General features: G+C 44.6%; 1 long non-coding RNA gene across 2 annotated transcripts in view; it reads right to left on the reverse strand.

Moving 5' to 3' along the window:
* Nucleotides 1–16,105, reverse strand: part of LOC132537014 (uncharacterized) — a 47,113-nt gene extending 31,008 nt beyond the window's left edge. For both annotated transcript variants that reach the window (XR_009548527.1, XR_009548526.1), the window contains exons 1-2: nucleotides 16,004–16,105; nucleotides 13,099–13,162 (exon numbers count right to left, since the gene is read on the reverse strand). This is a non-coding gene — a long non-coding RNA (uncharacterized LOC132537014). The remainder of the gene's footprint in view (nucleotides 1–13,098; nucleotides 13,163–16,003) is intronic.

A 16,105-nucleotide genomic window follows, 5' to 3' on the forward strand; every position in this document is an offset into this window, starting at 1 on the left:
ATCTCAAAAGGAAAAGATTAAAAGACTCAAAGCTGTAGGTGTAACTGGCTTTAGAGGGGCACTCTGTCAGCTGTTAGTTATGATGATGACCTTTGACCACTGATATCACAGGCCAGGGTCCCTGGCTACAGTGGAATCTTCAGTCTTGGAGACTGAGCTGAACAGTGCACAAAGTGCTGTGCCCAGCTCTCACTTTCCTGTCAAGGAGTGAAGAGTAGAGGATGTCTGCATCTACCAGAAAGTCTTCGAGGCTTTCAGCGTGACTGCGCTGGCTGCCCTGCTTAAGGTAGAGTCTGTTCACATGCCCTGTGTGACCAGCAGAGGAGGAGGAGGGTGGTCCCAGGAGGTGCTCTATGCGATTCCTACTGACAGAATCTCAGCTTCAGCCCTAGTCATCAACAGTTACTTGTGCTCATGAGATTCCCTTCTGCTGATGACAGAGAGCAGGCTTGACCCCTTAGCATCAGAGTCTTGTGGGCTTACTCCGGGCACAGCCAAGGAATAGCTTAGTACTTCCTTGAGTTGAGAAACATTTGAATGCTTGGTTTATTCTCGGCTGATCATGTGATTCCTGCCCCCCTCCACCCCAAAGTGATGACTGACTTAAAGAAGATTAGAGTAAGTTTTCCAGAATCCTGTTATCTAAGTGTGTATGTTAACCTGAGACCACAATGGAATGACTTCTTCACACTCTTGGATCGATGCTATCTGACCCCTATAGGTCACACATAGATCTGTTTAAAATTATTTTCATGAGAGAGGAAGAGTGAATAAAAAGAAGAGAAAAGAAGAAAAGAGGAAAGAAAGGGGTAGAAGAATGGGTAGGGAAAGAAGCAGAGTCACAAAGGCTAAAACCGCAGATGATACTGTGGTTGATTATGCTCTGACAACGCTGTAGACACTGTGCTGCCTTCAGACCTTGGCCCTGTGTCCCTGAGTTGGTTCTTTAAAACATTTTTCATCCTCTCTCCTTTGACCTCTTAGTGTCCCCTTACATTTTTTTATCCTTATATTGGGGGTCAGTGTTAATTCACTACAGTGTGATTTGTTGACACAGGGTGTCTGCAGAATACTCTCACCCCCACTCAGGTCCTCTCCCAGCACCAAGCACCAGGGCCCCAATACCCTCACTCCCCCCCCCCACTCCCTTTAGTGTCTCCTTTCTACCAGGTCCTGAGACTCTGCTACTTTCTTGTCCCCTGACACTGAAGTGACAGGCCCTGTGCCTTCTCCTTGAAGCAGACCTCCATTACCACCAGCCCTGAGTGACCTCAACTATCACAGGAGCTCTGTCTAGCTCAAGACTCCTGAATTTGGCTACTGAGCTCTTCTGGGGGACTGAGACTCCTCTGTAATGCTTTGTGAGGGCTGACATCAGAATGAGCCCGTGTCCGGCCTGCCAGAGACAAACTGCCCTGTGGGTCTGCTGTGTTGCAGCTCTTCTATGGAGGAGGGCAGTCTGGAAGAGAACATCCTAGTGTTGCCTTATGGCCATATCCAGTTCATGGGCACTGGCAAATTCCAGAAGGGTCGGAAGTGGCAGAAAAGGCAGCTGATCCTATATTCCAACGTGCTGCTCATCTCCAACAGGAAGTATGTACCTCCCTCCAAGGAGTTGGTATAATGCACCAAAGTCAAAGACTCTGGGGTGGAGGAGTGGGGGGAGTACACATCCTGGAAAAGGATAACAGAGGACCTAGTGGGGGTTGTATTGTTATGTGAAAAAATCTCAGGGTAAACTGAGAAATGTTATGCATGCACAAACTATTGTAGTTATTGTCAACTGTAAAACATTAATTCCCCAATAAAAAAATTAAAGAAAGAAACACACCCACCATCTCCTCAGGATAAACCCAGATACTCCCAGATCGCTGGGATGCAAGCTAACAGTGCTGTGCTCTATTCCCTCTCCAGGTACAAGAGTCACTTCCGAATCAAGTACTTGGCACCCCTGATGGACATGTGGGTGGAACCCAACATGAGGAAAGCCACAAGAGCCCGCACATCACTGGTCTTAGGCTGGGCTGACCGCAGCTTCGTGGTCTCTTTTCAGTAAGACTGCAGCTAGGCCCTGCCTGTCTCCTCATGACTCTTAGGGGGAGCACAGTTCCATCTGGGGGTCTATTAGCCACAGGTGCTCTGACCCCCACAAGGACAGCTCTGTGCTCTCCATTGGCTCCCACTGGCTCTGATACATGCAAACACATGTAGCTGCTAAGCCCTTTGCAGGTGGGGGCCAGGGGCTTGAACCCGGGTCCTTGTGCATGGTAGCATGTGCAGTTAACCACCAGCACCACCAAAGGGCCCTAAACCCAATTTCTCCTCCATTTAGAAGATTTCCTTGCCAACCCAGCAAACTGCCAAAGAGCAGGGCCCCTCAGCACCGTGACCAGGACAGGACTCCTGGATCACACAGTCCCACCAATAACAATCAATGATGCTGTTTACACTGGCCAACACTCATAATATGTTTGTGTGAATGTGCATTTTAACTGTTTTTCTCCCCTTCTCTTGGATTTCAGATCAGATGAGAAGATGGAGCAATGGTATAACGAGCTTTCTGAGTATGTCCTTATTTCATGTATTTCAAATTTTCAAGTTCTCAGAATGCAGAGTCCAAGCAGTCAATGCCCCTCCCTCTTGTCCCCCTTCTCTTCATGCTGTGATGGGAGCTAACATCACCCTGCACCATGTATTAAATGGCCCTGACTTAAGGGCAGGTTTCTCCACGGGCTGGTTCTCAAAGCAAATGAACCTGCCAGAGCTACAGCCCAGGGAGGGTCTGGCCTGGACTCCAGGCAGGTCTGGAGGATGGGGTGTTCAGCCCTGGTCTCAGAGACCTGACACCACAGACATGTTTTCTGGGATCTGTCTCATTCTCCAGAAATACATTTGCATACTGTTATTCTCATTAAGTCTTGCACGTATCTTTAAAAACTTGATATCTTGAAAAACCATTGAAAAATGCTGAAATGATTAGCCAAAACACAAGTTCATTTGATAATAGTCTAACAGCTCATTTCTCCTTCTCTCTTTTGGGTCACTGTGGAATCTATTAGCAAAATTTATACCGCCATTCTGGACTACCTGGATATCAACCAAAAGGAGGCAGAACGCACCTGTGTGAGTGTTTCTAAGACTAGAACTTACATTCCAAGTTCCTGCTTTACACAGAAAGTGGTCTAGAGATGAGGGAAGAATTCAGCACATACCACCCGGAAGGATGTATTTTCCTATTTACACACACTTCTCTATAGACACAAAAAATTAGACTGAATGCAACCCTGTCTTGCATATACAGAGTGGTCTGCATTGCTCCCTGTGGATGTTTTCCTCCTGGAATGGGTGACTCAACTAATTAAAGAAAAAATAACAACCTCACTTTTCTTTATGCTACTGGACCAAAATCAAGCTAGGAGGGACCAGGCAGTGGTATACCCGGTAGAGTGCACATTACCATGCAAGAGGACCTGAGTTCAAGTCCCTGAGACCTACTTGTGGCAGGGGAGCTTCATGAGTGGTGAGGCAGTACTTCAGGTTTCTTTCTCTTTCTCTGCCCCTTTCTTCCCCGTTTCCCCACTATTAAAGAAAATGAAAAAGAAGAGAATGACAGCCAGGAGCTCTGCGTATCATTTGGTTTCTGGAACTGCAGTACAATAGCTAAGACATTTACTATGGAGAACTAAGACATTCTCTTACCCACATTTTCAGCAGTGACTGAATAATGGTTAATAAGCTTATCCAAGTATACGGGTAGAGTTCCATGCTCACCCCACTCCAAATCCCTGTGTCTCCCATAAGAGATAACTTCATAGTTCTCACAAACCTTGAGATACATTGGAGCTTCCATTTGGGGGCAGGGCCTGGAGCTGATTATGCTTAATGAATTGAGGAGGTGAGGGCTAAAGAACTGAGTCATGTGAATTTGAACAAAGTAATTCTGAGTATCTTCTCAAATTTGTAAAGGTACTTTTCATTCAGTTAGAGTCTTTCCATCATGTGACCTCGGATATCTTTTCTTTCCCATCTTAAATCTTTCCTCATTTTCAGATATGGGACACCATATTCTTCCCTTGGAGTTTTTTTGTTTCTTTGTTTTACTTTGGATAGATACAGAAAGAAACTGAGAGGGGAGGGGAGACAGAGAAGGAAAGAGACAGAGTCACCTACAGCACTGCTTAACTACTCATGAAGCTGTCCCCCTACAGGTGGGGCCAGGGGCTAGAACATGAGTCCTTGTCCATAGTAATGTGTGTACTTAACTAGGTGTACTGCCTTGCCTGGCCCTGAGGAGGATTCTTTCTTCCTTTCTCTCTTTCTTTCTTCCTTCCTTCCTTCCTTCCTTCCTTCCTTCCTTCCTTCCTTCCTTCCTTTCTTTCTCTTTTTTTTTTTTCCAGAGCACTGCTCAGCTTTGGCTTAATGCTTATGGTCATCCAGGGTGTTGTACCTGGGATTTTGGAGCCTCAGGCATGACAGTCTCTTTGCATGACCATTATGCTAGGAGATCCCACTATGATATTCTCATAAGATCCACTTACATATATACTTGACCTATGGATACTGTCTGCATTTCCCTTGTACACTGTGTGCTCTTTTTACAATTCTTTACTGCATTAGAATAGGATTATTTTTAATGACCTATCTCAAACCAATTCCTCCTTAATTTTCATCTTCATTATCAGCTTAGTATGTCAATAATAAGGCTTTCTGGCAGGGTAGTGGCACCCAATCCTTGGTTCTTGCACTTGGTAAGGTGTGTGCCAAAACAGCTGCAACACTGCCTAGCCCTCTCTCTCTTTTTTATTTCTTCTTTTGCATAATTTGAAATCTGCATCATGTCAGGGTTGGCCTTCACTCTGCAGCATTGATGCCAGTTTCCTGCCTCTTCAAACACCAGGAAATTCTTCTCCTCTAGTGGGGGGAAGATATATATTTTTAAAAGTATTTGATTAGATAGCTGACATTTTAAATTACAAATTACTCTCAACTGAGAGTTACCTGTGTGCGTATCCTGAGACTAGAGAGCATGCAGGAACGAATCCAAATACCCTTGTCATCACACTTCTAAACATGCACTGAAAATCCAAGTATTCATGTAAATCTACAGTGGTGATTCTAAACCACAGTCACCCCCAGGGGTCAAGTAGTTTGATACTGGACACAGGGTTCTCTCTCTCTCTCTCTCTCTCTCTCTCTCTCTCTCTCTGTCTCTGTCTCTCTCTCTCTCTCTGGGGGAAACAGAGCTGCTGGGAAATGTGTTCTTCCACTGCTCACTCCAAAGGCTTATTGTGACCCTGACTTCTTTCTCTCCCAGGACTCTGAGGAAACTGGTCAGGGGTCTGTGAGTTCTAGGATGGAAGAAACCACAGAGCCACCTGCAGGTGAGTGTCAGGGCAATCTAAGAGGCTGACTGGAGTGAGACATTAACTACAAAGGATCAGGAAAAATGGATTCCAGCTTAGCTTCAATACCTTCTGACAGGGAAAAGTGCAAGCAGTAGGCCTCCATGAATTCAACAGACACTGACCAACTACTACTCTGTAACAGGCTCTAATGACAGTCCTTGCTTCTCTACTTCTCTGTGGCAGACAGGACTGCTATATAAAGCTCTTCCTCATGAGGAATTCATTGCATTCCAGGCACAGGGATGTATAAGAACATCTTCCTCTTTACTTTGTCAACTCTTTTCTTGGGCACATGCTAGGGCAGGGTTTCCTGTCAGACTCTTGGACACAGAGACACAGAGACACAGCCTTCTTTGCACAGAAGGTCCAAAGAAGGCCCATGTGTCATCTTCTACAGTGAGGTGAGTCTCTTCATGGTCAGCCTGGACCTAGATGGGAGTTTCTCTACATGTAGGTGTCAAACATCTGCATAAACATGAAGGGGGTCAAACGCCAGCCACTGAGGGGCTTCCACTAGAAGCAGATGACTCCCACAGCCTCACATGTGGAGACCAGCTGGGTTCCTGTACATGCCTCCTGCCAAGTCATACCTCCTTTTTGAAACAAGCTCATGACACTGAAAATCAATCCCAAGGGGGTGGGGAGATTGGCAGGGACCCAGTAGTCCCACAGAAAAACATGCACATCTCCAAGGAAGACACAGCTCCCTTGCCTTGCTCTAGCTACATCCTGTGGTCACGATGGGCTCATTACGACCACTTCAGCCTGAACCTATTTTGGATTCCTCTCCATACAGACAGAGAATATCACTATAAAAATGGAATGGCTCCACTACAGGTGACTGAGGACCAGTCACAGGATCAGGAAATCTCTGGCTTGGCTTCCAGCCACCAGGAGTCCTTCCTTTTGGAGCAGCTATTTGAGGACACCCCAGGTTAGTTCCTCCACAAGCCCAGACCTCAGTTCAGGGCCAGCAGAGGAGAGGGAAATTGAACACTTTGCTGCCAGTGCCACCTCTCTGGACATTTCTCCCCTCTTGAAATCAAGCTCATGATACTGAAAACCAGCCTCACTATGGAAATGGGATCAGAATATACACCAGAACTAATAGTGACCCAGCATGATAACTTCTACTTCCAAGTTTCTATAAACCTCTTAAGTTCTCCAATAAAAAGCCAAGGCCAGTTATATACACCTTCAAATTCAATCAAAAGTAGGGAGTCCAGGTCTCCTTTCCCAAATCCTCAAAGATTTTCCTGCTAATATGCAGGAATCATGTCATACTCTTATAACTGGGTTTGCTACCTCCATCTGTCCCTCTACAAAGGTTTCAGTTAGAAAGTGGACACTCGACCCCTTGGTTTTCCACGTCCTTCATGCTCTCACTGCCTCTGCTCTGCTCCCTAGGGCCCCTACTTTGTCCATTGCTAATCCCACTGCTATGATCACAGGTCTCTGCACTGGGGGTGACTCTACGTGGACCCTGGGCAGCTCTGTTTACAGAGGCCACCACAAGAGCATCTTGGCGGCTGTGGACCAGAGGGATGACTCTGACACCACCCTCCATGATGTGGAAAGCATCAGGCAGAGCTCCGTGTTCAACTGTCTGCACAGTGCCCCCTCATGGCTGCCTCTGCTAGAGCTCACTGCCTCTGAGCTCAGTACTGAATACCTGATGGGCTATGGAGACAGGGCCACCCACAAGCTGTCACTCTACAGCTATGCCCTGAGCCACCCCATCATCCCCGTGAATCTGGCAGTGGAGGACATCATGGACTGTGTCTATCTGCTACACCAGAAGGAGAAGGCCACCATCACTCAGTTCTCCTGCATCATGTCCGTGTTGTGCACCAGCAGCCACACAGAGCTTAACAAGGAAGACAGGGAGGAGTGAGGCCCTACATCCAAGTCCCCTGATCCTGCTAGAGGTAGGCACCTCCTTCCTGACTGATGCCAGTGGTACAAAGGTGACCAGGCTCCTGGACACACCTCATCTACACCATGAGTCTGGGTGAGCTTAGGCCATGTGAGATTAATTCGAGCAACTAGTCTGTGTGAGACAAAGGTTTCTGGCTGATTAAAACAGGACAAGAGAATCACATCCCAACAATGGCAGGACTTGACTCATTCTCCTGGTGACAGCACATTCTGGGTGGAGGCTGCAGAATCTTGCTGTGTTGAGAGGAAATGTTGACTAGGTTTTAATATATTTAACTCTTCTGATAATAATTCAATTTACCTAATTGCTAGCGATAGAAATTCAGATGGGAGGGAGAGACAGTGGGGGAGAAATTGAGAGATACCTACAGCTTTGCTTTTCGGCTCCTGAAGCTTCCCCCCTGCAGGTGGGGATAGGTACAAAAACCTAGGTCCTTGTTCACTGTGGCATGTGTGCTCACCAGGTGGGCACCACTTAGCCCTTTCATATATTTATCTCCATGGAGAAATACTCTCTTTGGCTTAACTTATTTCTTCAGGAATCAAGAAGAAGCTAGTATATGACAATGTGATTTAACTAAGACAGCTCTCTGTTTTTCATTTCAGGCATGACAGTAAGACAGACTGCTAATTCCAATCCGGGAGAGTGACGCCTCCAGAAAGGCTCAGAGATGGAACATCTCAGGTCTCTCCAAATGGGATTCAGAGAGCCCCCTACCTACAACCTACTCAGCTGATAATGGCTCAGGGCTCCCCTGGAAAATCTACAATCAGTGAGGCCACCTGGGTGTCTGCTGAAATGCCTACAGACAGCTTCCCCTTTCTAGAACTGACCCTTTCTTTTCCCTGTTACTTTATGATATCCAACTGAGAACAATTATTTTCTTAATCCTTTGCAGGATTTTGAGTTAGTTCTCAGTCCTGCCATCTATGTGTAAACTTCCTGGTGGAAGACATGAAGCCCTCTGACTAAGGCAGTTCTTTTAAACTTTTTGTCTAGTGGGGTCACAATGAAAAATGTCAACATCTCACATCCAGCTCATTTCATTTGAGGCATCTTCCTTGATCCCTTCTTACATCCTGCTTTGAAGGTCTTTTCACAGAAATCTCTCTCTTATTCCTTTCACTGTATGTATGTAGTTATAGAGACTTTTATTGTATTTTCTTGTTGATTGTATTACTATAATAAATATCACTCCCTGACTCTGTACCTTATATGGCCCCTCTCTTTGCTCAGGGCTCAGATGAAACCTTGGTGGGCTCCTCTGGGCAGCTCTGCATTAGCTGAGGTCCCATGTGTCTGCAGGCAGCTCATAGCTCAACTGGATCTATTTTCTGTGTGTTGCCTGTTCCCCAAATCTCCACAGGGTGGCACCTAGCTTCTTCAGTGCCAGAAGAAGGGCTCCCATACCATAGCCAGACAGCCACTGAGGTCTCTGCCTGCTTCCCATTTGTCCATGTTCCATGTGCCAGAGCAAGGACATGGCTGAGTCTACAGTCAGCCCAGGAGGAGACAGTAGCAGAGACTAAAGATGGCGCACTTTGGGCTTCTGGATGGCTGTTACTGTGATCAGCACATTTCACTGCAAAGTTCAAGGTGACACCTCTACTGCCATAGGCCCTCAGCTACTAGCCTTTTAAAGACTCCTTAGCCCAGCACTTCCCAGATAGTCACCAATTGTGGGGACAAATGGTCATGGAATAGCCACTCATTATGCTGACACTGGCATCTGTACACCACATGTAGATCAGAAGGTCACAGGTCAAAACTGGCATCCTGGGGAAATGAAGGTCACTGTTCAACCTGACTGTCCTTTCTCTTTTTAGGAAAACTTAGTACTACACTGCCTACTAAGAACTTTAGAAAATATAACACCCAACATTCTTTCAAGAGAAGTGACATTTTTAAACAAGCAAGTACGCATTTCCAAAATAAAAAGCACACATTTTCTAAAATATCAGAGTATGCTTTTGTCAAAATTTAAAAAATGAAAGCCTGTGTACACTAGGACCATACCTGATAATTATAAAAGTTTAAGGTCAGGAGTTGGGCAGTAGCACAGCTGGTAAAGCACAGGTGGCACAAAGCAGAAGGACCGGGGTAAGGATCCCGGTTAGACCTGCCAGCTCCCCACCTGCAGGGGAGTTGATTCACAATTGGTGAAGCAGGTCTGCAGGTGTCTATCTTTCCCTTCACGTCTCTGTCTTCCCCTCCTCTCTCCATTTCTCTCTATCCTATCTGACAAGGTCAACAACAACAATAACTATAAAAAATTAAAAAGTGCAATAATGGGAATAAATAAATTTTTTAAAGTTTAAACTCTCTGAAAGGAAAAAAAAGATAGAAACAGGGAGTTGGGCAATAGCGCAAGGGTTAAGGGCAAATGGCGTGAAATGCAAGGAGTGGCGTAAGGATCCCCAGCTACCCACATGCAGGGAAGTCACTTCACAGGTGGTGAAGCAAGTCTGCAGGTGTCTATCTTTCTCTCCACCCCTGTTTTCCCCTCCTCTCTCCTTTTCTCTCTATTCTATCTAATAACGAAGACAACAATAATTACAACAATAAAAACAGTAACTATTTTTCAATAGTGACCCACTTTTTTAAGCTACTTATAAATACAATCAACATTATAGTTTCTTTTGCACCTCCCTAATAACAAGTGTAATATTTTTATGTATTTATTGACTACCTGTACTTTTTATGTATTTATTGACTACCTGTACTTTTTCTGTACCCTATTCATAATATTTGAAAAACTCTAAAGGCCCATGTGTCGTTTCCTTTTTGATGTTTCATTGTTGTTGCTAATGCTATGGCTCCTGCTCATTAGCTATAGGACTCTATCATCATTATCAGCTGTCTTCATTTAATTTAATTTATTTTATTCATATATAATAAATATATCATTTATGTTATTTTTATTATTAGCTACAGGACTCTAACATCATCATCAGCTGTCTTTATTTTATTTATTAATTTTGACTGTATGTAGAGACAAAGATGAAGAACTGAGGTGTGGAACTGTTCTACTATTTCTAAAACTTTCCGCCATCCCCACCTAGTGAGTGGGGACTGGAGCTGGAACCCGGGTCACCAACATGGCAACTTAAGTGCTCTACTGGGTGACACACTAACTGCCCACTTTTCTCAATTTTTGAGAACTTCCCATAGTCTTGAATACTCAGATTGTCTCCAGGCATGTCACTCATCTAACTTCCTTATCTTCCACTGACCCTGCTGGGGAGCCAGCATAATGGTTCTGTATGTCAAAGGCTTCCAGGCCTGAGGCTCTGAAGTCCCAGGATCAATTTTCAGCTCCACCATAACCCAGAGCTGAGCAGTGCTCTGATCTTTCTCTTTTTGTATATCTCTCATTAAAATATAAAGAATTGGGAGTTCGCTGATAGTGCATCTGATTAAGTGTACGTGGTGCAAAGCACAAGGACAGGCATCAGGATCCCAGTTACAGCCTCAGGCTCCCCACCTGCAGGGGCTTTGCTTCACAGGTGTGAAGCACATCTGCAGGTGTCTATCTTTCTCTCCCCCGTATTTCCCTCCTCTCTCCATTTCGCTCTGTTCTTTCCAACAACGGCTACAACAGTAATAACTACAGCAATAAAACAAGAGCAACAAAAGGGAATAAAGAAATATTAATAAAATATTTTAAAAATATATAAAGAATATATATATATATATATTTTTAGGGTCCGGGCAGTGACACATCTGGTTGAGCCCACATGTTACAGTGTACATTGAACCAGGTTCAGGCCTCTGATCTCCGCCTGAGTTGGAGAAAGCTTCAAGAGTGGTGAAGCAGGGCTGCAGGTGCATATCTGTCTCTCGCCTTCTCCACCTCCCCCTCCCTTCTAAATTTCTCTCTGCCCTTTCCAATAATAATAGTCTGTTAAAAAACACATATATGTACTTTAATTTCTAATATTTAATTGTATGCTAGTCCCAAGACATATGCACAGCTATGTTTATATAGCTATATAGTTGGTAAGTCAAAATATGGAAGCAACCTAAAACAGACAACTAGATAACTATGTTAGAATGGGGCATGGCTGGTGATGCACACAGCTGACTGCTCTTACCATACACAGGGACCTGGGTTTGAGCCCCTACTCCCCACCAGCAGGAAGGATTTTTAATGAGTGGTGAAGTAGGTTTAAAAGTCACCCTCTCTCTTTTTTATTTTTTTCTTTAATCCCCCACCCCATGTAATTGCTGTGGCTCAGTGCCTATGCTACAAATCCACTGCTCCTGGAGGGTATTTTTTCCTTTTTTTGACCTTGTTTATCTTTGTTCTAGTTATTATTGATTTTTATTTCTGTCATTGTTGTTGGACAGGACAGAGAGAAATTGAGAGGAGGGGAAGACAGAGGGGGGAGAGAAAGATATGATTAGTGAGGTAATGAATAAATCAATTAACAGATTTTTCCTTTTTTTGCCTCCAGGGTTACTTATTGCTGGGGCTCAATAAGAATCCACTTTTCCTGGTGGCTTATTTTTTCATTTTATTGGATAATACAGAAATTGAGAGGTGGGAGTCAGGCGGTAGCACAGCGGGTTAAGCGCATATGGCTCCAAATGCAAGGACCGGCGAAAGGATCCCGGTTTGAGCCCCAGCTCCCCACCTGCAGGGGACTTGCTTCACAGGTGGTGAAGCAGGTCTGCAGGTGTCTATCTTTCTCTCCTCTTCTCTGTCTTTCCCTCCTCTCTCCATTTCTCTCTGTCCTATCCAACAATGACATTGATAATAACTACAACAATAAAACACCAAGGGCAACAAAAGGGAATAAATAAGTAAATATAAAAAAAAATTAAAAAAAAGAAATTGAGAGGTGAGAGGAGGGAGAACGAAGGACACACTAGCAGACCTGCTTCGACTCTTGTGAAGCGACTCCCCTGAAGGTGGGGAGTGGGGTTTGAAACTTGATCCTTGCATGGGTCCTTGTTCTGAGTACTATGTGTGCTTAACCGGGTACACTGCCAGCCCCTTCAATATACATATTTAAAAATATTTTATTATCTTTATATATTTATTGATGGGATAGACAGCCTAAAATTGAGAAGGAATGGGGGTGATATGGAGGGAGACACCAGCAGCACAGCTTCACCACTCATGAAGCTTTCCCCCCTGCAGGTGGGGAACAGGGGCTTCAACCTGAGTCCTTTAGCACTGTAACATGTGCTCTCAACTAGGTGAGCCACCCAGCCTCTCCCTCAAAATATTTTTTTCAAGACAGCACTTCTTGGTGAAAAAAATAGGAGACTTCACCTCTTTGGCTAACAACACCATCAAGTGTGGTTAGAGGTGCAGAGGAGCAGGTCTGAGTTTTGTTTTTTTCCCTGAGAACATGTAGCTGAAAACATGGAAAATGGGATGAAAAAGACACTGGTAACAGGTGAGTTTGGGACAGGGGTATTGATGCCTTTACATTGTGCAATGCCTGGTTTCTATTTTCATTATTTTAATTATTTTACCTAAAACAAATTACACTGAGATGACAAAACAAATAGAAAGATCCAGCAACTATATTGTTCCCCAGATGTACAAATAAGTATATTCTTTAGTGTATTAAAGAAAACTTTTAGCAAGGCAGTTCTGATTTTTGTGCCATATTAAGGGCTGGTCAGAATGGATGAAATGTGTGAAGACAATTAAGCTTAATACTAAACAGCTGCTATTGAGAGAGTTTTGAACTGCTATTTTAAATCCAACCATCCCAACTTAAATATTTTGACACTCACCCATCAATGTGTCTGGGGTCTCATTTTCCTTAGAAGTCAGACACATCTGATGCTGTGCAGGAACCTTGAATAATATTTTTTTAAAAACTGGGGTTACAACCCACCTTTCACAGGATCTACTTGAAGAAAACTTGTCTTTAGCTTCCCAAAGGTTCACAAAAAATGAAGCAAGTAAAAAATGTAAATTCTCTTAGCTCCATAGAATTGACTACAGTTTGAGAGTAAACTTTGTTGATTTCAGTAACTCTTGGACTGAGTGCATAAGAACACTATATGCTTGAAACACTATTGTCAACACTGTATTTCTTCTTGCACAGTGACTGTTTCCTTGTAAATGATAGATATATATTCTAGCAAACTCAGCACTTTGTAAATCAACTTTAAATACAGATCATAGTTTCAAATACTCCCTTGCAAGGAAATATATTGTATCCACATAGCAGTTAAAGTGCTCCTTAATGTAGGGGGGAGGAGGGAAACACCTTGAAAGTGTGAGCAACTTTCAAGAGTAGAGACCAACTCTCAAATGATCAAAAATCCATGTTAACTAGGAAAAATGCAGAGGTAGCAATTACTAGGAAGAGGGTCCCAGGACAGGCTGGGAGTAGGGATGAGAACATCTCCTGAGACGGAGAGAGTGCCAGATTAGGTGATCATTCCAGCCAGATAGGTTCTGTATATGCTGGGACGCTGTCTCTCTGTCTCTCAGTCCCGGCCTTTGCCTCTATCTCTGTCTCCATATATATAAAACCGGGCATGTCATGAAAAATATTTTAAAAGAGAAATATAACTCTGAACATGATCTAAAGAAATGCTTCCTGAAAAGTCCGATCAAAGTATTATTCTGAGTCTATATGAGAAATAGTCTCATTATTAGTAAGGTACACCAAAGTCATTAAAGGCAAATACCGGGGACTGGGCTGTACACAGCGGGAGAAGCACACATGGCTCAAAGCACTAGGATGGGCATAAAGATCCCAGTTTGAGCCCCCACTTCCTTATGTGTGTGGGGGAGGTCGCTTCACTAGCAGTGAAGTAGGTCTACAGGTGTCTGTCTTTCTCTCCCCCTCTGTCTTCCTGTCCTCTCTCAGTTCTCTCTGTCCTGTCCAACAACAGGTATAGCAACAACAATAACAACAACAACAAGGGCAATGAAATGGTAAAAATAGCCTCCAGGAGCAGTGGATTCCTAGTGCTGCCACCAAGCCCAATGATAACTACGGAGGTAAAAAAAAAAAAAAAGACTAAAACTCATAGGGTATACATGACCTTCAGAGACAAGCACATACTCAGTGCACATAGAAAGGGAAAAGAGGAGACTTGGGTGGTAGTGCAGCTGATTATGTGCCCATGGCTCAAAGTGCAAGGATGGGGTAATGATCCAGGTTGGAGCCCCTGGCTTCCCACCTGTAGGGGAGTTGCTTCACAAGCAGTGAAGCAGGTCTGTAGGTGTCTATGTTTCTCTCCCCTCTCTGTCTTCCCCTCCTCTCCTCATTTCTTTTTTTTTTTTTTTCCTCCATGGTTATTGCTGTGCTCAGTGCCTGCACCATGAATCCACTGCTCCTGGAGGCCATTTTTCCCCCTTTTTGTTGCCCTAGTTTTTGCAGCCTCATTGCGGTTATTATTGCCATTGTTGACATTGCTTTGTTCTTGGATAGGACAGAGAGAAATGGAGAGAGAAGGGGAAGACAGAGAGAGGGGGAGAGAAAGATAGACACCTGCAGACCTACAACACCGCCCGTGAAGCGACTCCTCTGCAGGTGGGGGGCCGGGGGCTCGAACCAGGATCCTTACGCCAGTCCCTACGCTTTGCGCCACGTGCGCTTAACCCACTGCGCCACCGCCCGACCCCCTCCTCTCCTCATTTCTGTCTGTCCTATCCAACAATGATGAAATCAGTAACAACAACAACTACAACAGGGGATTTGGTTGGTAGTGCAGCAGGTTAAGCACAAGTGCGCAAGCAGAAGGATCACCATGTGGATCCCGGTTTCAGCCCCTGGCTCCCCACCTGCAGGGGCGTCGCTTCACAGGCAGTGAAGCAGGTCTGCAGGTGTCTATCTTTCTCTCCCCCTCTCTGTCTTCCCCTCCTCTCTCCATTTCTCTCTGTCCCACCCAACAAAACAACAATAACTACAACAACAACAACAACAAAAACCAAAGGGCAACAAAACCGAATAGATATTTAAAAATAAAATAATAACAACAATAAAACAAGGGCAACAAAAGGGAATAAATAATTTTTTTTTAAAAGCGGGGGAAAAGGGAACTGAGCAGTAGCTCAGCCAGTCAAGGCAAGTGGGGCAAAAACGCAAGGCCTTCTGAAGGATCACAGTTCGAGCCCCCAGCTCCCTCCTTGTAGGGGAGTTGCTTCACAGGCAGTGAGGCAGATCTACAGTTGTCTTTCTCTCCCTGTCTGTCTTCCCCTCTTTTCTCAACTTTTCTCTGTCCTGTCTAACAAGGATGACATCAATACTAATAAATACAACAACAATAAAAAGGGCAACAAAAGAGAATATATAAAAAATAATATAAAAGAAAGGCAAAACAAACACTGAAATGCCCAGCAGCATATGGCTAGCAGGCATCTCTAGGTGATACTGACAGTCACTCCAGTGAAGATGTTGTAACTAGGGCGACACAGGGGCCTTGCTGCCGCCCTGTGGTACACTGTGGGCTCCCCGGCCCCTAAGTACTGCACAGATGGGGGGCACTGAGCTGTGCCCAGAGCCAGCATGGATGGGCCCCGCAGTATCACCAGGACCACATGCATCTGCATGAACTGGGACCGCTGCCAGGTGGCTTCTTTGCACCATGTATGCTTAACCTGTTGTGCTACCACCAGGCCCCGAAATTTGATTCCTTAATAAATCAAAGATACAGTAAGCACATTCAGTAATATTACCTTAATATCTTGGACTTCATATCCTACCCTGTGGTCAGTGACTCTATTCTGGGTAAAATTGTAGGTCCAAATTCTTTCTGACTGGGCTCCTGTTCCAACCTG

Source organism: Erinaceus europaeus, chromosome 2 (genome assembly GCF_950295315.1).
Source record: "Erinaceus europaeus chromosome 2, mEriEur2.1, whole genome shotgun sequence".
In the NCBI taxonomy this organism is placed as follows: Eukaryota; Metazoa; Chordata; class Mammalia; order Eulipotyphla; family Erinaceidae; genus Erinaceus; species Erinaceus europaeus.